Here is a 25056-nt window from a genome sequence, read left to right as displayed (position 1 = left end):
TCTGTCACAATGACTGCACTGCCCCACACAGAGGTGGCTCCTTCAACTGAGGCCTCTCTCCTGGCTTGCAGATGGCTGCCTTCTCGGTCGTGTCCTCACGTGGTCTTCCCTGTGTGTGTGTGTGTGTGTATGTATCCCTGATGTCTCTCTGTGTGTACAAATTTCCTCTTCTTTTAAAGACACCAGTCAGATTGGATTAGAGCCCCCCCCCGAGGGCCTCATTTCAACCTCCTTAATGGCCCTGTCTCCAAATGCAGTCACATTCTGAAATATTGGGAATTAGGCCTTCAACATATAAATCTGGGGGACACAATTCAGCCCATAACATGACTAGAGTCTTGACTTGCTATGAAAAGGAGTTCTAGGCAGAAGAAGCCGAGGTAGCAGAGACAGTGGAGAAGGATCACTCTATACAGCTGTGTATAGAATGAATAGAGGCAGAAAATATGAAAATGGAGCAAGAAGTAGGGCTTTTGGGTTTATTCTGTAGAATCATTGCTCTTCGGTTTTATAGTAGAATCACTTGGGACTTTTAAAAAATGCCATCATCCCAATCCTGTTCACAACCGGTTCTCTCTGAATCTGTAGGAGTGATATTTTAAAAATATCTCACTAGGCGATGTTAACGTGCAACCACATGTAGAAGCCACAGCTATAGAAAGTTGAGATCTAGGAGCCTAATGAGATGAGATTTGCGTTTAGGAAGCTCCCTCTGACTGCAATGAGAAAAATGGGCTGGAAGACCGTGAGGCTGGGGGTAGAGAGGTCAGCTTGGAGGGACTATTGTAAGAGATGGTGGGGTTTGAACAACACACAGTGATGGGAATGGATAAGGGACAATATGAGACGTGAATAAGATAGGAGAGAAAGAACTTGATTCCTATTTTAATGTGGGGAATGAGAAAACCAAGAGATTTGTGAAGACTCTTGCATTTTTGGCTTGAGTTAGTGAGTGGAGAGAAATTGAGTTTATTAATAACAACAAAAATGTAAGAGGAAGATAACATTTTAGGGCAGTGACAGCAGGCTCAATTTTGGATTTCGTGGGCTTGAGTTTCTTGTGATGAAGTTCATGGGGCACTGGTATATAGGAGAGAAAGCTGAGCTAAAGGCAGAGAGTTTGGGGTCATCAGTATATGAATCATAGTTGAAGCCATTGGAGTGTGGAAATGGCCTGCGAGAGAGGAGGGCTGAAGACTGCCCCCTGGAACAATCAATGCATAAAGAAGACTGGGAAGACAAACCAGGTTGACCAGGGGATGTCAGTGACAAAGAAACCAAGAAAGAAATTAGTGGAGGCAAATGCCATGGAAAGATGAAGAAATATCAGGAATGACAAGAGTCCATTGGATTTGTTAATCAAGAGGGGATTAGTGATCTTTGCTCCATGATTTTAGTGAAACCTAGTCTTCATTAAAAGACTAGGGGGGGCTAGTCTTAATTGAAAACTGATGAATTTGTGTTGTGTTGGAGTAGATTGAATGAGTATAAAATATTCTTTGGTGGAGGAGCATGCAGAGTCAGAGTGTGGGTAGACTGTTAGAAAAGTTGCAGCCAAAGTAAGAGCGGTCATGAAGATGTAATGAGAATAAGGGAGTGAAAGGGACGAAGGCATTGAAGGTTTTACTTGGACACTGATATAATAAAGTTTAAGATTTCAGAGTGGGGTGAGCTCTAGGCAATGATTATATTAAAAAAAAAAATCTTGGGAATGAGCTGCTAAAACAGAGTGGAAGAGGTCAGTGAATTTTGAAGATAAGTTATTGAATTGATCAACCACACAGAGTCATTGTGATAAAAGGACAACTTGGGCTAGGGGCAGCAGAAGACTAAGAATCAGGTGCTAATGTCATCTAAGGAGATGCAGATAATATTAATGGTTAGGGGTGAGGTAGAGGCGGGCCCAGGTTACTGTGTGTGCCTAACCTGACCAAAGATGAGGGCTGGAGGGGAGGTCCTGGAAGTCCAAGGTAATGTAATAGTGATCAGCCAGGTGCAGACAGGGTGATGGGCTTTCAGGATGAAAACAAACAACAGCAACAAAAAGGCAGGCACAAATACATTCAGAGACTGGACTCTCATGTACCTGAGCAGCCTTGAGTTGCTACAGTGAGCAGGTGGAAAATGCAGGTGGAGAGCTGGAAAACGGTAAGGTTTTACAGGGCCTTATAGGCTAAGCCAAGATTTTAGTTTTTCACCTGAGATCATGGGGGACCATTGCCTGGTTCAAGCAGGAAGGTGACATGGTCAGGTCTGAGTTATAAAAAGCTCTTCTGGGGACCATGTGGAGGATGTATTGTTAGGAGTCAGGTTATGGAGACCAGTTTAGGAACAAATTGTACAAATTCATTTAGAGTCTAGAAAAAAACAGGAGTGGTGGAGCTGGGAAGAGGCAACAGCCTTAGCAGCCAAAATGTAATTGACTTGGTTATGTGGAGAGAGAGGTCGAGACAGAAGCCAAGCTTCCTCCTATGTCTGTCATTATCAACTCTGTATACTTAGGTAAGAAATCTTACTCAGAGAACAGACGGACATGGAACTTACACTTGAGTACCAAACTAGAACGTAGAAGGGCTCAAGGGTAAGATGGGATGAAGTGAGAGAGTGGCATGGACATATATACACTACCAAATGTAAAATAGATAGCTAGTGGGAAGCAGCCACATAGCACAGAGAGATCAGCTTAGTGCTTTGTGACCACCTAGAGGGGTGGGATAGGGAGGGTGGGAGGGAGATGCAAGAGGGAGGAGATATGGGGATATATGTATATGTATAGCTGATTCACTTTGTTATAAAGCAGAAACTAACACACCATTGTAAAGCAATTATACTCCAATAAAGATGTTAAAAAAAAAAAAAAGAAAAATATGGAGAGAAGGGAGGAAAAGGAAGAGGAGATGAAGAAGTCCTTGTTCTCAAGAAACACATGCTGTATATAACTGTCTGGATTTGATGCCCTATATTCTGATATATATAGTAAAATGTGACATTATTTTTAAAAGTCTCTGTCTTTCAGATATTCTTCAAATTTCATAAATCAGTTTAAAGTAAGTGCTTAGATAATCTTTGGCTGACAAATTTCAGTGATTAATTTATCCCTGCCATTATCACTTGCATTGCTGTTGTTTACTATGAAGTTAGTCAAATGGAAATATAATCATAAACAATAGGAAAACCAGAATAAAATGTTTTATAGAGTTTGTTTTTAAGGGCTTAACTTACACTGAGGAAACCAAAAAGCTGAGTGTGATCTATTGGTATTGTTAATAATCCTGATTCTGTCGCTACTTGAGGAAATAAAACATAAGAGTATCTGATTGATTTCATGAAAGATTAAGCACAACCCAAGCGTTGACCAGGACATTGATCAGGCTTGAAGGGAATTTATTCAACTGTGTAAAATAATAAAGGAGATAGGAAATATGTAAAATTAATGATTTTTTATGTAGGCTTCCTTAGAAATACAGAAATCTATTACTGAAAAAATATGACTACGACTTGCAAATTCTTTACAGGAGGAAAGCAATTTGAAACAGAGTCCTTCTTTTAGGACTGCAGATATTCCGACTCAGAAACAAAACTGAAACTTTAGCAAAATATTATTTGTTTGAGGAAATTTTCTCCCTTCTTCACTAGAGCCCTTTCCACACGTTAAAACTATGAAGGATCATTTCTAATAATCTGGGAAATTTACATAGTATTCTTACATCTTTTTTAAAGTATGGACTCATGGTACTTTAGATGCCTCGTGAAGTGATGGGTTCCTGTATTGGAGATGTTCCTACAAAGGCCAGAGCTCCAGGTAGCACAAGCATCATATGGGAGACTCACAAGCTGGGCTGCAAATTAGGGCAGAAGGATCTTCAAGGTAATTTTTATCATTAAAAAACTTATTATTTCATACTTTCTAATTTCTCAGTATTTTTTGATCCAGCATGTACCTCATAATATTTTTGAAAACAGAAAGCAATCAGACTTGGCAACTATAACATGGATGAAGCTACCAAACACTGTTTAGTGAAAGAAGCCAGACAAAAAGGAATGAATACTGTATGATTCCATTTGTATGAAGCCCAAACTGGGCAAAACTAATCTAAACTGTTAGCAATTGGAAAGTGGTTGCTTGAGGTGGAAATTTACTGGAATGGGCCACATGGGAATGTTTTATAGGGTACTGGGAATGTTCTATAACTTGTTTTGGGTGGTGGTTACACAGGTGGATACAATTGTCCAATTGTCTTCAAACTGGAAACAAATTCCCTAAATGTTATTGTACGTAAATTATGCCTAATTCTAAAAAATAAGTGCTCAGAGACTCACCTTTGGGTGAGAGACACACACAGACTGAAAGTAAGGAGATGGAAAAAGATATTTCATGCAAATGGAAATGACGAGAAAGTGAGGGTAGCAATACTCATATCAGAAAAAGTAGACTTTAAAACAGACGCCGTAAAGAAAGACAAAGAAGAGCATTATATAATGATAAAGGGATCAATAGAAGAAGAGGATATTACACTCATTGACATATACACACCCAATATTGGAGCACCTAAATATATCAAGCAAATACTAACAGACATAAAAGGAGAAATTGATAATAATACAATAATAGTAGGAGACTTTAACACCCCACTGACATCAGTGGACAGACCATCCAGATAGAAAAATCAGTAAGGCAACAGAGGTCCTAAATAACACAGTAAACCAGTTTGACTAAATTGATATCTACAGGACACTACATCCAAAAAAAACCCAGAACACACATTCTTTTCAAAGGCACATGGAACATTCTCTAGGTTAGACCACATACTAGGTCACAAATCAAGCCTCAACAAATTTAAGAGGATAGAAATTATTTCATGCATCTCTTCTGACCATAACAGTATGAAACTAGAAATCAACTACAAAAAGAAAAATGGGGGAAAAGAGAACATATGGAGACTAAACAACATGCTACTAAAAAAAACCAATGGGTCACTGATGCAATCAAAGAAGAAATCAAAAAATACCTTGAGACAACTTCACAGATGTCTATGGGAGGCAGCAAAAGCAGTTCTAAGAGAGAAGTTCATAGCGATACAGGCCTTCCTCAAGAAATAAGAAAAATTTGAAATAAACAACCTAACCTACCACCTAAAAGAATTAGAAAAAGAAGAACAAACAAAGCCCAAAATCAGCAGAAGAAGGAAACACAAAAGACCCCGAATAGCCAAAGAAATCTTGAGAACGAAAAATGGAGCTGGGGGAATCAGGCTCCCTGACTTCATACTATATTACAAAGCTACAGTAATCAAGACAGTTTGGTACTGGCACAAAAACAGAAATATAGATCAATGGAACAGGATAGAAAGCCCACAGATAAATCCACACACATATGGACATCTTATCTTTGATAAAGGAGGCAAGAATATACAGTGGAGAAAAGACAGCCTCTTCAATAAGCGGTGCTGGGAAAATTGGACAGATACATGTAAAAGTATGAAATTAGAACACTCCCTGACACCATGCACAAAAATAAACTCAAAATGGATTAAAGACCTAAGTGTAAGGCCAGACACTATCAAACTCTTAGAGGAAAACATAGGCAGAACACTCTATGACATAAATCACAGCAAGATCCTTTTTGACCCAGCTCCTAGAGAAATGGAAATAAGAACACAAATAAACAAATGGGACCTAATGAAACTTAAAAGCTTTTGCACAGCAAAGGAAACCATAAACAAGACCAAAAGACAACCATCAGAATGGGAGAAAATATTTGCAAATGAAGCAACTGACAAAGGATTAATCTCCAAGATTTACAAGCAGCTCATGCAGCTCAATAACAAAAAAACGAACAACCCAATCCAAAAATGGGCAGAAGACCTAAATAGACATTTCTCCAAAGAAGATAATACAGATTGCCAACAGACACATGAAAGAATGCTCAACATCATTAATCATTAGAGAAATGCAAATCAAAACTACAATGAGATATCATCTCACACCGGTCAGAATGGCCATCTTCAAAAAATCTAGAAACAATAAATGCTGGAGAGGGTGTGGAGGAAAGGGAACCCTCTTGCACTGTTGGTGGGAATGTAAACTGATACAGCCACTATGGAGAACAGTATGGAGGTTCCTTAAAAAACTACAAATAGAACTACCATACGACCCAGCAATCCCACTACTGGGCATATACCCTGAGAAAACCATAGTTCAAAAAGAGTCATGTACCAAAATGTTCATTGTAGCTCTATTTACAATAGCCAGGACATGGAAGCAACCTAAATGTCCATCGACAGATGAATGGATAAAGAAGATGTGGCACATATATACAATGGAATATTACTCAGCCATAAAAAGAAATGAAATGGAGGTATTTGTAATGAGGTGGATGGACCTAGAGTCTGTCATACAGAGTGAAGTAAGTCAGAAAGAGAAAAACAAATACAGTATGCTAACACATATATATGGAATCTAAGGAAAAAAAAAAAAAAAGGCCATGAAGAACCTAGTGGCAAGACGGGAATAAAGACACAGACCTACTAGAGAATGGACTTGAGGATATGGGGAGGGGGAGGGGTGAGATGTGACAGGGTGAGAGAGTGTCATGGACATATATACACTACCAAATGTAAAATAGATAGCTAGTGGGAAGCAGCCGCATAGCACAGGGAGAACAGCTCGGTGCTTTGTGACCACCTAGAGGGGTGGGATGGGGAGGATGGGAGCGAGGGAGATGCAAGAGGGACGAGATATGGGAACATATGTATATGTATAACTGATTCACTTTGTTATAAAGCAGAAACCAACACACCATTGTAAAGCAATTATACTTCAATAAAGATGTTTAAAAAAAAATCAGCAGAAGGAAGGCAATAATAAAGGTAAGAAAGAAAATAATTTAATAGAGATAAAAAACAATAGAAAAGATCAATAAAATCAAGACCTGTTTTTTTGAAAAGATAAACAAAATTGGCAGACCTCCAGCCAGGTTCACCAAGAAGAAAAGAGAGAGGACCCAAATAAACAAACTAAGAAATCAAAGAGGAGAAATAATAACCAATACCATATAAATACAAAAAATTATAAGAGAATATTATGAACAGTTATATGACAACAGATTGGACAACCTGGAAGAAATGGACAAGTTTCTAGAAACATACAGACTGCCAAGACTGAGTCAAAAAGAAACAGATAATTTGAACAAACTGATCAATAGACAGGAAATAGAATATGTAATTTAAAAAACTCTCTGCAAACAGAAGTCCAGGACCAGATGGCTTCACTGGGGAATTCTATCAAACATATAAAGAAGAAATTACACCTTGCTTCTCAAACTACTCCAAAAATTTGAAGAGGAGAGACCACTCCAAAATTCATTCTATGAGGTCACCATCACCCTGATACCAAAACTAGACAAAGACACTACAAAAAAAGAAAATTACAAGCCTATATCTTTGGTGAATATAGATGCAGAAGTCCTCAACAAAATATTAGCAAACTGAATCCAACAATATATAAAAAGGATCATACACCATGATCAAGTTGGATTTATTCCAGGGTCACAATGATGATTCAACATATGCAAATCAATGTGACATACCACATTAACAAAAGGAAAGACAAAAACCACATTATCATCTCAATAGATGCAGAAAAAGCATTTGACAAAATTCAACACCCATTCATGATAAAAAAAACTCCCACCAAAGTGGGTATAGAGGGAATATATCTCAACATAATAAAAGCTATGTACAACAAACCCACAGCCAACATAATACTCAACAGTGAAAAGCTTCCTGCTAAATTCAGGAACAAGACAAGGATGCCCACTCTCACCACTTCTAACCATTGGAAGTCTTAGCCACAGCAATCAGACAATAAAAAGAAATAAAAGGTATCCAAATTGGAAGGTAAGTGGTAAAACTCTCACTATTTGCAGATGACCTGATACTCTATAAAGAGAACCCTAAAGTCTCCACACAAACACTATTAGAACTAATAAATGAATTCAATAAAGTTGCAGGATACAGGATTAATGTATGGAAATCTGTTGCTTTTCTTTAATAATGAACTATCAGAAAGGGAAATTAAGAGAGCAATCCTGAGAAAAAAGTAGAAAGCTGGAGGTATAACCCTCCCAGACCTCAGACTATACACAAAGCTACAGTAATCAAAACAGCATGGCATTGGCACAAAAACAGACATATAGATAAGGGGAACAGAATAGAGAGCTCAGAAATGAACCTATGCACCTATGGTCAATTAATCTACAGCAAGAGAGGTAAGACTATACAATGGAGAAAACACAGTCTCTTCAAGAAATGGTGTTGGGAAAGCTGGGCAACTACATGTAAAAAAAAAAAAAAAGAAACTAGAACCTTTCGTCACACCATGTACAAAATAAACTCAAAATGGATTAAAGACCTAAATGTAAGACATGACACCATGAAACTCCTAGATGAGAACATAGGCAAAATGTTCTTGGACATAAATCATAGCAATATTATCTTAGATCAGTCTCCCAAGACAAAAGAAATAAAAGCAAAAATAAACAAATGAGACAATCAAACTTAAAAGCTTTTGCATAGCAAAGGAAACCACCAATAAAACAAAAAGACATTATACAGAATGGGAGAAAATATTTGAAAAAAATACAAATAGCAAGGGGGTAATATCCAAAATATAAAAACAGCTCATACAACTCAATGTCAAAAAAACAAACAACCCAATCATAAAATGGGCAGAAAACCTAAATGACATTTCTCCAAAGAAGACATACAGATGGCCAACAGGCACATGAAAAGATGCTCAACACTGCTAATATTAGAGAAATGCAAATCAAAACCACAATGAGGTATCACCTCATACCTGTCAGAATGGCTGTCTACAAAAATTCTACAAATAATAAATGCTGGAGAGGGTGTGGAGAAAAGGGAACCCTTGTACACTGCCACTGAGAATGAAAACTGGTACAGCTGCTATGGAAAACAGTATGGAGGTTTCTTAAAAAACTAAAAATAGAGCTACAATATGATCCAGCAATTCCACTCCAGGATATATATCTGGAAAAAAATGAAAACTCTTAATTTGAAAAGATACATGCACCCCAATGTTCATAGCAGCACTATTTATAATATCAAAGACACGGAGGCAACCCAAGTGCCCATGAACAGATGAATGGATATAGAAGATGTGGTATATGTATATACAATGGAATATTACTCAGCCAGAAAAAAGAATGAAATTTGCCATTTGCAGCAACATGGATGGACCCAGAGAACATTATGCTTAGTGAAATAATTCAGACAGAGAAAGACAAATACTATGTGATATCACTTATAATTATACAAATGAATGTATATAAAAAATAGAAACAGACTCACAGACATAGAAAACAAACTTACGGTTGCCAAGGTGGAAAGGGAGAGTGGGAGGGACAAATTAGGAGTATGGAATTAACAGATACAAACTATTATACATAAAATAGATAAGCAATAAGGATTTACTGTATAGCACAGGAAATTATACTCAGTATCTTATAATAACCTATAATGGAATATAATATACAAAAAAAAAAAAGCTGAATCACTATGCTGTACAGCTGAAACTAACACAATATTGTAAATCAACTATACTTCAAATTAAAAAAAATATGCTCATAAAAAATCATCAATCTTAAAACATCTTTAAAATATTTTATCTCAGGTTAACATACAGCATAGGATCAAAGCAGGTTAGACATAACACATAAATGCCTATTTTCTAAAATTCTAAGAAGTTATTTGCTAAAATTATTTTTTTTCTTATATACAAGTTTTATATCCAAAATCCAGGAACATATAACTGCTGACTGCCCATTGATATATTATAAATACAAAAAAATTAGGAAAGGGTTTATTTTTTGGTATCTAGCCTTTATATCAGCTTGCGTACTCAGGAGATATTTTTTATGCTGTGAGAATCATCTATTTTTACTTTGAAGGAATCTCTCTTGTCAATTTGCAAATCGTAAGCGTGCACATAAGCAAAATACTGGTTCCTCCCTGATAGGCCCAGTGTCAATCCAGGGCAGAGAGTTTCTTTGTTACTGGTATTTTTGTAACAAGAAAAGAGTAACAGCCAAAGAGAAATAGGCATTGAGGTAATGGGACAGAGTTTTTCAGGTGCTTCCTAATCTAGAATGTATTCTAATTCCATCCAGAATCAAAGAGGTACAGGAAACTCTTCCTGGCACAGTGCGGATGAAAGATCATTTCACAGAGCACAGGGGAGAGGGTGATGGGATGCTTGTAACGCCTGCACTGGATCCATTGCCTGTACTCAGTGATAGCAACTGGGCACCAAAATAGAAATGACAAAACTGCAGAGCAGAACCCCGTGTATTTGTGGTAGAAGGCCTATTCTTTAAACCCTGAACATGAAGAAATTGCAGTCCAAGAGACTTTCTGTATAATCAGAAACAATTCTGCCACCAGATGGAGCACAGAATGGACCAGAGTGGGATACACAGGTGCACAGCACATATAGAAGACCCAAAGGTGGGACAATCGAAGAATGCAAAGGTATAAATTAGGGCAGACAGGAAATTAGCTTCTAACTAAGAACTTTACCCTAGGTTTTCATAGAACAGTTGGTCATTAACACCAGACTAACACCATAGTTTACACCTGAAGACTATTTGTTACTATACATAATTTATTCCATAGGTGGAACATCATTCTCTTGCTTAATTATTTTCTTATCCTTGTAATATGCCTTGAACTAATATAACCACTATAGCAACAATCAGGAAGATGACCTGCTTTGATAGTAATTTGCGTTTACTATTTTGGAGCCCCAAGTCAGAATCCCTTAAATTAGGATATAGGACAAAACCAGACCATGTGAGGCTCTATTAATAGCAGTATGTTTGTTCAATATGTTTTTGACTTTCTGAGCAGAGGCATAAGGATACTGAAAGGTAAGTTCCTAAACATTTCCACCAGCAGATTTTTGACCATTTTTATATTCTTACCTTTGTCAATAAAGTAAACGTACTTCATAAATGCATGATTGTCATTTTCCTCACTAACACATAATGTTGTTTTGCTAAATATGCATCTATAAATGACTGTTTATATTAGCCCTTAAGTATATGTAAAGACTCATACAGGACTACCTGTCTTTCCAAGTAGAGGCTAACAGTCTTGAATTAAATCAGGACAGTGTAAACAGGATGGCATATAAAGTGTGAGCCAATATACGGAGGACAAAATATGTATGAAGGATAACTGATTAATAAAACATGGCTGGCCTTGATTTCGTTTATAAGAAACTTAAGACATTTATCAACATCTGTCTGAACACAGCTCCAGTCTCTTGGACTCTGTTGTGGATAAGCTGATTAATAAAAGATGATGCCTCAGGAAGGAAACTTAGATCTTTGTAAGCAATGACAAAGGAAAAGGCAGGGCTGAATCTACATATGAAAGGAAATTGTGAAAGTAAACTAGTTTGCCACTAAGTGCCTGGCTGCCACTCCCCTATAACATTCCATTTCCCTCATATTGTCTCAAGTCTGGGGAGATGGGAAGGAATTTCAAAAATTAAGTGTGGGATTAATTTACAAGACAGATTATAGGTTTTTTTGTGCTTTTTTTTTTTTTTTTTTTTTTTTTTAACTCTGAAATATAATCTGGTTCCCTTGTGGCTTCCCCCTCTTGGTGTTCTTAACTTTGCAGCTTTCCATGTTTGTTTTTCATTTGTATCCTTGATCTTTTAGGCTTTCCTTTCCTCTTGGCTAGAATAAAGCACCAGGACTGAACAAGTGCCTCCCTTTACCAGCTGGCAGACTGTTGCCCAATAAATGTTGCCCTTAGGAAACCATCAGTGCCCTGTGTTCCATCTTCCAGTCAGCCATTCCTCGAATCATCTCCCGTCTAGCACATGTAATTCACATCTGGTCACTTTGGGATTTCTTCATTCAACATCCATGACCCCGGACTTGGAGGTCAAACAGAATAGTAAATGCAGTAATGCCTGGAAATAAACATCTCTGCCAAAACATCGCATTATCTCCTAAATGTCCAGGGAAAATCACTGCATAACACAGAGGAGGAAGGGGTCTAAAATTTTAGAAGAAGGTACTGTGGGTTACAGAGGGAATTAGAATCATCACATTTTTTAATGCTCTCTATGAAAATAAATGCCTTCCTCAATACTTAAGGAAGCACAAAAAGTAAAGTTACATGATCAGCACATTTCATTAATAATGGTCAAATAATAAACTTGAGAAAATTATAAACTCTTTTGATCTCATGTCGTTATAGGACATCAAAGCACTGGTTGCTCTGACAGTAGACTTCAGTGTCTGCAACTCAGTTTTATGGCTGTGTCTAGAGTCTAGGTTGGATATTCAGAGTCCAAACAGATAATCTGAAGAGGAAAAGTGGAGGAGATAGGGGTTAATGCTGAGGGTGGGTCCACTGAAGACTTGGTGGTCATACATCACCCGGGCCATTTATATTCATCTACCTAACTGGATAGTCCCACAATTACAACTCTTCTTTGTGCTGTATAAAATTACTTGGGTCAAATTAACTGTATATCAGTAAAAACAGAAGCAAAGGACTGGAAGAACACAAAGAAAAATATTCTGATCTACTGTTAGCAACAGAGGTCTGAGAACATTTTGATGTTCTGCTGATCAGGTTGTAGGACTTATCCCCCAACACCAAAGACTATGATTTATATATACAACTTTCATTTATATATAAATCTAAAAGACATGAAGAAGAAGCAGCCAAAAATCTCACCAGGGGGATTATAGGAATCACTGTTGCAAAACTGATTTATAAATCAATCTAAGGAGTCAAACAACCCCAGAGCAAGAGGGGGGCCGGAAGCCTGGCTGCCAGTGTCCGCTGTGGGGAGTTTTTGCTATTTTTGATATCCTTATTCCCTAGTTAACTGCAAGTTGTCCAAGAATTCTTTTTCTAAGACTGTTTCTGTAATCTAAAACAGTCCTTCACACAAATCAGTAACTTGCCATGCCAATCCTGAGAACATGATAAATATTAAACAATTAAAACTAAATAAATGATTTGTTTAGCCATTTGAGTGTGTGTGTATATGCATGTGTATGCACTTGTATATGTGTATACAGTCCATATGTATATATGTGCATGTATATATACTCATATATTTGAGAGAGAAACTACAATGATAGTTCATATGTATGTTACCTGAAATTAACAGTGTTCTGTGAAAGTTGTGAAGGAGCCTGTATACTCTTGCTTTTTCTTTTGCAGGGGTGTGTGTGTGTTCTTGTTTGAGCAGTTGCTGACAGGAGCTGGGGAACTGAGACTGATAAAGCTGCAGGAGGGCTGTGCAGGCATAACCTTTACTTCAAGCAGGAAAACCACCATAAAAAAAAAGAATTGGGCCGGGCTGGGCAAAGCTGGAAGCAGGACTGTCCGGGAATGTCAGACATGTGGTATTATTTAAGGCTGAATCCCCCAGGGCTGGGAACGGTACTGCTGTTGGGATATTGTGCTCTGCAGCGATCGCCCTGGTGGGGAATGGGGTCGGAGCTGAGACCGCACTCTTGTGGGTGAGAGGTCAGATTCCCCCCGAAGGGAGGGGTGTTTGCGCTCCCAGGCGTCGTGGGAAGAGTCGGATCCTGGGTCAGGAAATAGGGACTCAGAAAAGTCTTAAACAGCGTATTCCTTGCAGACCGAGATGGGTCCCCTCTGTGTCTGTCAGCGTTGTTCGTGCTGGATCAGAAACAATAGTGAACATTCTGTGATTCTGACGGATGCTCAATTCCAGGGCTCCTGCCCACAAACTGCACACGGCGAACACCTAATTCACTTGCTGCTTTGCTTATTCCCGAAGGTCTGTGAGGGGTCCTGCAGCATGTCTGGCTTCCTCAAGGTATCTAGGGGGTAGTGGGTGGACAAGCATTAACTTGGGAATGACTTGGGTTCAAGTTCTCCAGAAACCACTTATTTGCATTTCTTCACCAAACCACTACTGTGCCCTCCGTCTATTCACTGGTAAAAGGGAAAAAACAATACTTGTCTTCTCTATTTTCCAAGGATCTGGTGAGGATGAAATAAAAAAAAGAATGTGAAAGTGATCCATAAACCATGAAGCATTATTTATTCCCGTACACTCCTGCCTCAGGCCGTTTGCACTAGCGGTTGCTCTGCCTGGAATCCTCTTATATCCTAAATGGTTGTACCCTTACTTTCTTCAAGTGTCTGCCGTCACTTCATCAGAGAGCACTTCTCTGGCTGCTTTGTATAAAATAGTGATCTTCCTGACTCCACTGCTTTTGACACTTGTCCTAACCCTGCTTTATTTTTCTCCAGAGCCCTTGCCACCATCTGACATATATATTTTGTATATTCTTCAATTGACTCCATAAAGAGGAGGATTTTGGGCTGTTTATTCACTGCTATCTCCCTAGGGTCTAGAACAGTGCCTGACACATAGTAAGCACTTAATATTGTTGAATGAATGAATGAAATGATTCATTGTAAGATATTATTAGAGTTGCCCAAGTCTCCACAATATAAATATACCCCAAAGTTACAGAGGAATCATTTCCCATCACTCTTGTCCAAATGCTGCTGCATTGTACAAACTACTGAGAGGCCTGGGATGAAACTCAGAACTGTCTCCAAGCTCTTAGATGTTTTCCCTGGCCTGGCTCATTTTGAAGTATGACTGTGAAAGCCTCAGATTTATGTGTGGCTTTTTCCTCTGTTCTTCAAGCCATTAGACCTCAAGAACAAAAATTGCATCGGCAAATGACTACACAAGGCTCCCTATGAACAGAGGTCTCCTGCAGGTCTAATAAAAAGATGACAGAAACTCTATAGATTTCTCATATGTAGAATAGGGATTATCATACCTCTTCCCAGTGTTGTCTTGATGATAGTCTCTGATCTTGTAAGTTGTCTGGTAGAAGAGGCACAACAGGGAGAATTCTTGGAAAATAATAATTCCCTTTCCTTTCTGCTTCAGCTCAATTTCTGCTCTCCCATTGAATTTCTATACTGAGCAAAATCAGTGAGTTCTCTCCCCAGGCTCTGACTCTTCTGATGATTTGAAAGCTCCTATGTTTCTTTAGATGAGCTTAGTCATTATCATTAGTGTATTCTTCATTTCAATTAAAAAAATAAACAATTGTTTAAAAAAAAAGCAAAAAAAGATAACAGAAGCAAAGCGTATTCAATTTCTCTTTTCCCGGTGTGTTTCCTTTAGACTTGTTGCCTGAGTTTCTCTGTCTTTCTCCGGATTTCTCTGAGAATCCTGTCTGCTCTGGATGGCTTTTCTAATACAATGCAGTGTTTGCAGAGTGTATTTATTCTTCAACACAACATTCTGAGCCTTCTTCAACTTGGTTTTCTAGAGAGTTGAAAGGCATTGGCCTCCTGTTCTGATGCTTGTCACCTCTCTGATCCTGTCAGCTCTCCCCTCCACCCACACGGGTCTCCCGGAACATACCAAGCCCGATCCCATCTCGGGGCCTTTGTTGTGGAACTCTCTTCCTGCAGACACATGCTTAGCTCACTCACTTCTTTCAATTGTTTGCTCAAATTCCACCTGCACAATGGGGCCAATGTTGACCACCTTACTTAACAACTTTGCACACACCCCCCTCCTCTTGCCTCACAGCCACTTCCCCAATACCAGCCTTCCTCATCCTCCTAAACCCTTTTTTCCATCTTCTCTTTTTTTTTTCCATAGCATTTATTATCTTCTAATTCATTATATAATTTACTTTTTATTTGCATGTATTGTTTGTTGTCTGACTCCCTCCTTCTAGAACATTAGCTCCATGAGAGTGGAGATTGCTTTTGTTTTTTTGTTTTTTGTTTTTCTCATTTCTGTACTCCCAAGGATCAAGGGCAGGACTAGGCCCAGGGAAAACGGTCAATAAATAGTGTTGAAGAAACGAATTGACTTTAAAGATGAGTGAGGTGATTTGCATATTGCTGGCTTTCCTTGTCCTGACTAGTAATTGTAGGCTTTCTGAAATCCTAATTCTTTGTAAAATGTATGGCATCTAATTTGCTTCTCTTTCCTTCATAGAAACATGATGCTACTGAACAATACTTCAATTCCAGGAGCATGAACTGAAAACCTCCTAGGAATCAGGCAGTCCTACATAGTCCCTGACTTTAAGAACACAGACAGAAATGTAAGCAAATAAATTATAATTCAGTGTCATAAGAACAATAGTGGAAGCATACTCAAAATAAAGAGACAGCCCAGGGGGAAGAGATCTGGAATCTTCACGTGGGATGGGAGAAGGTTATCAAGGAAGTCTTCCCAGAAGAGGTGCTGTTAGAGCTGAACAGGGGTTTCTCAAGATGAATCAGACTTGGAAATAGACAAGCAAAGTAAGGAAGGTCATTCCAGGCAGAGGGAACAGCATGAATGAAGCCATCAAGCAGTGTGGTACCTATGGGGATCTATAAGTTCAGTATTGCTGTTCCACAGAATGCAAGATAATTGGTTCCTTTTGGGAAAATAACAATAACGATAGCCTATACACAGGGTGCTTTCCACGTGCCAGGCAGCGTTCTAAGTCTTTATACGTTAGCACGTTCAATCTTCCCAGCAATCCTGGAACATAGGTACTATTATTGTTCCTATTTTGTAGATGGAAAAACTGAGGCACAGAGAGATTACTATATAAGATGATAATACTGCACAGGTTCTAAGGAAATAGGATATATTTTTTCTTTTTATTAAATCATTTTTTGTTTTCTTTTTTTTTGAATTTTTGCATTTTATATATTTTTTATACAGCAGGTTCTTATTAGTTATCCATTTTATACATATTAGTGTATATATGTCAATCCCAATCTCCCCATTTTTTATTTTCTTAAAGCAACTATTTTAAAAAGTCTGGTCTAGCTGTCCAGGACTGATATACTCAGAGGAGAGCAAGAAAGAGTAATTGGTGATGAAAGGAAGAGAGAGTTTTTTTTTTTTAAATCTTTGAAAATAGTGTCATTTAAAGTAAAACAATTGTGGTAGTGATGTTGTCTTAGTTCCTTAAGGATTTTTAGTGCACATAAATAGAAAGGATAAATATTTCTTATGTGACTAGTAAGCAAAAAAGAGTATGAAAAGTGGAAATAAGTATGTATGCTTTTTAATACTTTACAGAAAGTTATATTAAAACTTTATAAAGGCCCACTGGATATTTATTTTCCCTCCTCCAGTAACAGTCTTAAATAAATATAATTACTTTTGGACAATAAAGTACTTCAACGTCGTATACTGAAAACCAATTAAAAAATACCAGTCACTTGGAGGAGGTCCTGTTTGGAGGCTGACCTGGCCCTTACACAGCAGAGTCAGAAGGTGAAAGGTTAAAAGTGCATACTTGATCTTAGACTGAACATAAAGTGTAAACTCCGGCTTTGTTTTTTTTTTTTTAAGCCAAAAGTAGCTTTATTTCCTTCTCTCTTTTTTTTTAAAGTTAATTAGCCACTAATGTGGACAGTCTCAAGGATCCAAGTCAATTAGGACACTTCGTATGTAACTTTTCCAAGCTGAAGCCGCATGCCCTTTGCATTTATAGCTGATGTACTCTGGATAAAATCTCTTTGCAAGGAACAATAAAAGGCTGAATGATGGAGACCATGAGCTTAAGGTTGATGTCATAAAAGAAGTTCTCAATATTTTGGCACTTCCCTTCTGATGTGAAGTGTGTTATTCTCATTTGGCAGGCGATGGCCAAGTGGAATAAGAGAAGCGTGTGCTAAGCCACTGCGGCTCTAAAGTGACAGCAAAAGGCATTTGCTGCATTTCCCATTTGGATTCTGCAGCCCCTTTGATTCACACCTATTTTTTTCAGATTAGATCTCTGCCATTTTATTTATATATGTCACTACCACATTCAATTCACACATTATAACCTGCCACACAATGTAGCTTTTCTTATCCTTATAGATACAAATGACAGTATTTGACCGTCTTATCTTTAGAATTATTTAGTATCTACCAACAATCAGGATCATTTCTTTTCTTACACTTGATTGAAGTATGATTGACATGAAAAGTTGTACAAATGAACTTATTTACAAAACAGAAATAGAGGCATAGATGTACAAAACAAACTTATGGTTACCAAGGGGGAAGCGGGGGGGTAGGGATAAATTGGGAGATTGGGATTGACATATATACACTACTGTATATAAAATAGATAACTAATAAGAACCTACTGTATAGCAGGGTGAACTCTACTCAGTACTCTGTAATGACCTATATGGGAAAAGAATCTAAAAAAGAGTAGGTATATGTTTATGTATAACTGATTCACTTAGCTGTGAATCAGTTGTGTGTTGACAAAATCAGCTGTTTGTTGTATTAGCAGAAACTAACACAACACTGTAAATCAACTATACTCCAATAAAAGTTAATTTAAAAAGTAAATAAAGGACTTCCCTGGTGGCGCAGTGGTTGAGAATCTGCCTGCCAATGCAGGGGACACGGGTTCGAGCCCTGGTCTGGGAAGATCCCACATGCCGCGGAGCAACTAGGCCCGTGAGCCACAACTACTGAGCCTGCGCGTCTGGAGCCTGTGCTCTGCAACAAGAGAGGCTGCGATAGTGAGAGGCCCGCGCACCGCGATTAAGAGTGGCCCCCACTTGCCGCAACTGGAGAAGGCACTCGCACAGAAACGAAGACCCAACACAGCCATAAATAAATAAAATAAATAAATAAATAAAATTAAAAAAAAAAATGTGGCTACCAGAAAATTTTTTTAAAAAGTAAATAAAATAACCTATGTGGTGTTCTAACTAACTCTCCAAAAAAAAAAAAAAGAAAAAGTTATACATACTTAATGTGTACAACCTGATGAGTTTGGAAATAAGTATACACCCATGAAACCATCACCACAATCTATGCTATACACGTCACCTCCAAAAGTTTACTCCTGTCCTCTTTATTAATTATTATTTAGTGATAAGACAATTAACATAAGATCTACTCTCTTAGCAAATTTTAAAGTATACAATATGGTATTGTTAACTATACACTCTATGCTGTACAGTAGATCTCTAGGACCTTATTCGTCTTGTATAACTGAAACTTGCTGCTTTTTGACTAATACCTCCCCTCTCCGCTCTCCCAACCCCTGGTAACCACAGGATCTTTTCGTAATGAGCGCTTGCTGCTCTATTTTTAATACTACCAACATTTCCATTTAAAGGGGGAGACAAGCGTCTCTTATAGCACAGAGTACTACATTTCTAAGTTTAATTTATATTTACGAATATAGATTTACATATACATGTGTATTTTGAGAGCTATTTCAGAGGAAGAGTTGACAAGTATTAATGAATAATTGGACATGGGAGGTGAGCGAAAGGGAGAATTCGAGAACAGTCCTGAGGTTTCTGGCTTGAGCAAATCTGTGAATGGTGATGCCTTTCAAAGCCCAAATGGAACAGGGCCCATTTGAATACACTGGGCTTGAGGTGTCTGTGGGATGTCCAGGTGGAGAGGGCCAGTGGGTGGTTGGATGTTTGGCTTTGAAGCTCAGGATGGGTTTGGGGTGAAGATAAGGCACAGGGGTCGTCAGCATCAAGGAGGCAATGGAAGCCAAAGATGTAGGTAAGCTCATCAATCAGAACAAGTAGAAATTGAAGAGGAGACAACATCCCAAGGAAGCCCAATGTTTGAGGAGCTCTAGTGGAAGAGAAGTCACAGATGGACTGAGAAGGAGCATCCAGAGGGGACACGAGGAAAATAAGGAGTACGGGGCCCTAGAAGCAAAAGAAAGCCCACATTTCAAGGAGCCAAGGGGGCTCAACAGCCACGGGGTCACAAAAGATCATATCTGCAAAGTCACCTCTGGAGTTAGCAATGATGACATAAGCGACCTTGATAGGATCACTTGCAGTTGATAAGTTGGGGATCATCCCATTATAATAATAGAAACAATCATCTTAAATTGATGACATGGATCTTTAGAAATTTGCAAAGAACATTTACACGCCTCATTTCATGCTCATAATACTCTTGTTAATTAGATGTGACTGCTTCCATTACATAAATGAGGAGAGAATTAGAAAGTCAAGTAATTATATAATAATAAAATAATAATAATAATAAAAATGGTCTTTCTAAAACATTTACTATGTGCAAAACATTGTGCTAAACATTTACTTTGCAAAAAAAAGATTGCAATGTAGATTTTATTAACTCAATTTAAGGAAGGTCCAGAGAAATGAGGTAACTTTTCCAGGCTCCCACAGCTAGGAAATGGCAGAATGGGGCTTTGAACTCAGATCTGTGGGGTGCTGAAGTCCAAATTCTTTCCACTATTAAAGACTGCCTCACCAGCTGTTCAGGTTTTCAGGCAAATATCACTTTAAAAATTTGTCTTGAAAATCAATATGTATTCTTGAAAACGTTGACAGAAATCCAATTTTGCAAACTGAATTATTTCCCTTCTTGTTTATGTTATAATTTAAAAGATGTGTCTTCCATGGGAGGAAAATTCACTTTAAACATAGTATTTGGCTGCACAGAAATCATACATTGAAGGTAAAATGTTAACCTCTGTAATAAAATATTAACCACAGAATTCTATAATGCAATACTATACTGAAGACAGTGCTGGATTCCATAAATAGAGAGGAGCCCCTTGAGGTAAGGAAGGAAAGAATGCTGCCCTGTTGGAGAAACTTCTGAGGGAAAATTTGCTTCCAAGATGGTGGCTCAGACAACCTTCTATATCTTTTTCTTCCACTTGACAAATATCTGACATTTTTTGTTTTAGTAGTGAAGCTGCAAGTGCCTAGCATTCAGTTTCTACCACATTAATGATAAAACATGAACTATATTTTAGATTTTTAGAAACAAATATATATATTGTATATATATGATTTTTTTCTTCTAATAAACTAATCAGTTGGTGAGAAATTAAAGCTAAGTTTGGACCTATGTTGTGTGTGTATGTGATTCATTCCATAATTCTTCAACTTTTCTGTATGTTTTTTAAATTTTCCTAATAAAATGTTATTTTAAAAAAAATTAAAAGGAAGAAAAGAAAAAACACCAAAGCACCAGGAATGTAATAAGCTCTAGATCCAAGAAAGAAAGTTTACTCTATGAATATAGCTGAATTGTCTCCCCAAAGTACTCAACTGTCTTCATTTCAACTATTAATATTGAGTTATTTTATGAGAAAGTTTAGATCCAGATAGAACTAAAATAGAGCTGATTTCTGTCCACTAATTTGTCTCCATAACAAAGTTACCAAAGCTTTCACATTTCTCTCGTTTTATTTCCATTTCCAGGAAATCATGAAAAGTATGGCACTGGTTCATAGAAGTTTTAGAATATAAATTGAATTTATAGTTAGTAAATGAGTTATGATATAAGCTAATTATAAAGCAAACTGACTTTATAATTTTATTTTTAATCAGGAAGTAAGGTAATCTTATGACCTAAAGTTTGGAGAAAAGAGAAAAAAAAATAAAATCCTCCTCCTTAAGTACAATGGTTATAATTTTTATATATATTTTTCTGGTCTTTTATTTCGTAAAGATGCTTTTAAATAGTTGCAAACGTACAGGTTTAGACCCTGCTTTTTTCACTTAGTGTTATATATTAAGTGTTTTTCTATGTCAACATATTTAACATATTAAAGGTTGCATAACCCTTTACTATTATAAACAGTGCTGTGATGAATCTTCAACTGTATGGCTCGTTTTACATTTTGGATTAGATTGCTGGAAGTGGAATTACTGGGTCAAAGAGCAAGAAATTTTAATAGCTCTGTGTATTAATAAATTGCTTTCCAAAAGTGTTGTACTAATTTATATTGTAAATGTAATGTAGAAAGTCATCTTTGCCAGCATTGAGTATTATAACTTCTCAAAGTTTGCAAATGATTGTCCCTTATTGTTTGCATTTGTATTTCTATAAAATATTTTAAAACAGACTCCTTCTGCCTACCATGTGAGTTGACAAGCAGGAAGTATGACAGTCAGTGGATTTCATGATCCTTCTGGTTATAATTAAGTGTTTCCCTATTGCCTACCACAGCAAATTCAAATTCCGAGCTCTTGTCTTCAAAGTCCTGGACCAATCCTCCACCTCCTCTCCTGTCTTGACAGCTCCCTCCCAATGTGTCTCAAAGTTCGCTGAGAAGGATCACCTGGGCTGCTTGGTAAACACACACATGAAGGCTCTGAGCCCCACTGGATGCCCCTGAGTTTGGACCTCTGGGGTGGGGAACCCGTATATTACCCTCTGCATTTGTTTCTTCATGAATCTCCTCGGCTTCCTTTCTTTTTTAGACTTTTATGCCAGGAATAGTCAGATTAAATTCAAAACTCATTTAGGAGACTATTTTCCCTAGGAAGTCTGCATAGATTAGGCAAGAAACGAATTCAATATTAGTACTAAAGTGATGAAATATAGCTAAAAGTGAATGATGATGGTCTTTGCCATCTGCAAACATACTTCGTTCTTAACTATGGAAGAAGTAGAGCTATTCCAGTGGGGGACCCAGGTGGCTATATGCTCCTGATCTAAGCAGACTGACTCACCCCCTAGAGGGAGAAAGAGAAAAGTCCATGTGAAGAGAGGGTTAGGTATGCTGGAGACCATTGGTGAGGGTGGGGTGGGGTGGAGTGTGAGGGTCAGCCTTTGAGAAAGTCAAGGCAGCTTGAATGGGAAAGTAGGGACTTACCAGGTCTAGGAGGGTCCCCGATTCTTCAGATCAAGGTAGGGAAATATTTTCTTCATTTCTGTTGTTATGACTATTTCAGTCTCAGGCTGATGAGGCCAAGAAAAAGACCTGTCATGTAGCATAATAATTATAATATTCATAATGTCACAGATAATATTTTTAAGTACGCATAGTGTGCCTGGCATGGTGCTAAGTTCTTTTCGTCAGGTATGATTTCATTTTAACCCTCGTGCCACCACCTTGCGCATGAAGTAGGCACTGATATGATCCTTGCCGTGTTACAGAATAATAAATGATCCTGAAGTCACCTCACAAACATCCAAATATCTTGGTCCTTTGTTGGCTGTTTTCTTATATGGGATTGTAAATTCTCCAAGGTTGTCAACCATGTCTTCTATGGTTGACATGGATAGACATGTCTTCCATGTCTTCAAGTACTCACAGGAGGCAGGGCTGGAGATAGAACCCAATCAGGTAGCTGCTCAACATATGAATTGAACTATAATGAAAGAAAAAGAATGATTAAAAGATCTCTTGGGATTTTCTATTAAAAGATTTTTCTTAACAAATTACAAAATGGGTTTCTTCAAAAACCACCATAATTATTTGGGCCTTCCTCCTGCCACCTCCTCCCACCCCTTGCCCAGCAAACCCTTGGAAGTTCTTTTTCCTTTTGGGTCCAGGTTAAAACCGAGCAATTCAAATTATCAACCACTAGGCTTTTATTTTTCCAGACAATTGGCAAAGGCCTCAGAGTCAGTAAACAATATTGTTTCTATTCCCTTGAAGTAAGTACATATTTTAAAATGCAAACTTGGATGCATTTTACGTAGGTCAAATCTTGGTCAAAATGATTGAATGGCTTGATTCCCACCTCTCATGTTGATGAGTGGAGGCCCATCATTGAGCTAAAACATCACACATGCTCAGGTCTTAGAAGGCCCCCAAGAGGCCCAAGTCGGTGTCGGCACAACACATTTTTTTCAGCTTGAATTACGTGTTTGGGCTTAGATTCGTATTTCCTATTAAAGCTACTGGAGGGGAGCAAATGAGTAAGAACTCTGACAAACCCACTTCGCCCCAGCTGGGTGCTGGCAGCCCTTCTCCAGCTCCCATAGACAAAGCATGGCTCTCTCCACCTCCCACCCTCCAAGGCAGAACAGCGTTCTGTGCCTGCTGTTCAAAGCCTCCGTTTCGCAGGTCCAAAATCAGGCTATGGAATAAAACTAGGAAGGTTTTCATGGCTCTGCTATGTATGTGAGAAACTCGGGTAAAAGACTAAGAAAGCCCACACTTACATCCATTCCTAAAGGCTTGAAGGCATCACCGACTTGAAAGGCAGCCAGGGAGACCCTGTCCAGGGTTTGATGCTGATCCTCTTCCTTCTCACTGGACCAGGATGCCGAATGAAGGCTTAAAACACAAAGGAGCCTGGGTTTCCTTCCGTGGACCACAAAAAGACCTGTGCCTTAAAAGAAAATGTAAACGAAGCAAGAGGAAGTTTTAGCCCAGCAAGATGACATAAAGGCTCCTTTTTCCAGCTCCCAGGAAACACTGTAAAGGTATGAGAGAGGCTCCCTCCTATGCATTTCTTAAAAGTTGCTGTTCTCCCAGATTATCCCTCTTAGAGCTTGAAACTGAAATGTCTTCCCCGGATGACGACATGACATTGAGCTTCTATTTCTAAAGAAATCCAAAGTGAGCTTGTTACGAATCAGGGTACGATGCTTAGGTAACGCTGCTGACTTTTCCTGCCAAGTCTACCTTAAACCGTATTTTGAGGGCAATTGATTCTAAAGGCATTGATAATGATAAAGAAAAAAGAAAAAGCTATTTTTTAATTGCAAAAGAGGTCCATTATTTTGGGAGCTAGTCAAGTTCTTGGAAGACTTACACCTATGCACCTAGGAGCGGCTGTGACTCCTTCTACTTGGCTCTCTCCTTGTTCCTCCTGGCTCCTTATCAATCTTTATCCACTCCCAGTTTGCGGTTGTTTTATCCCCAGCTAAGAAACGATGCACTTCTATATGCCACACTCCCCAACCCCAGCTCTGACCTTAGAAATGACCCAAAGTTGATCTTGATACTCTGCATACAACCGATGAGAGAAAGTGGCTTTCCAGAGATTGGAATATCCATAGTAGAATGAGACAACAGTGCCAGAAAAGTTGAATCCTATGTACAAATCTGTCAGCGTGTCCCCTGTAGCACCACGCTGGCAATGCAGTGTTCGAAGGGCATCTGTCAGCAACTGCTAGAAATGCTTTTCAAACCTCCTGTAAATTTCAATAAGAGAAAAATAAACTAATGAACTCCAAACATTAATTTTAATTTAAAAATTTGTTTCTACT

General features: G+C 38.2%; 2 long non-coding RNA genes across 5 annotated transcripts in view; one reads left to right on the top strand and one right to left on the bottom strand.

The window, feature by feature from the left end:
* LOC118904902 overlaps positions 1-15011 on the top strand; it is a 28264-nt gene extending 13253 nt beyond the window's left edge. Inside the window, exons 4-5 of one of the 2 annotated variants that reach the window (XR_005022122.1) lie at positions 3742-3868; positions 10464-15011. This is a non-coding gene — a long non-coding RNA (uncharacterized LOC118904902). Of the gene's footprint in view, positions 1-3720; positions 3869-10463 lie in introns of both variants that reach the window. The other variant, XR_005022123.1, reaches the window with a different exon arrangement.
* A 3550-nt stretch (positions 15012-18561) lies between these two features.
* Positions 18562-25056, bottom strand: part of LOC118904900 — a 220730-nt gene continuing 214235 nt past the window's right edge. For all 3 annotated transcript variants that reach the window (XR_005022119.1, XR_005022118.1, XR_005022120.1), the window contains exons 4-7: positions 24889-24981; positions 24004-24173; positions 23148-23204; positions 18562-18582 (exon numbers count right to left, since the gene is read on the bottom strand). This is a non-coding gene — a long non-coding RNA (uncharacterized LOC118904900). The remainder of the gene's footprint in view (positions 18583-23147; positions 23205-24003; positions 24174-24888; positions 24982-25056) is intronic.

Source organism: Balaenoptera musculus, chromosome 12, assembly GCF_009873245.2.
Source record: "Balaenoptera musculus isolate JJ_BM4_2016_0621 chromosome 12, mBalMus1.pri.v3, whole genome shotgun sequence".
Taxonomy (NCBI): domain Eukaryota; kingdom Metazoa; phylum Chordata; class Mammalia; order Artiodactyla; family Balaenopteridae; genus Balaenoptera; species Balaenoptera musculus.
Note: the sequence above shows the minus strand (reverse complement) of the source record. Positions and strands in the feature narration are given on the sequence as shown.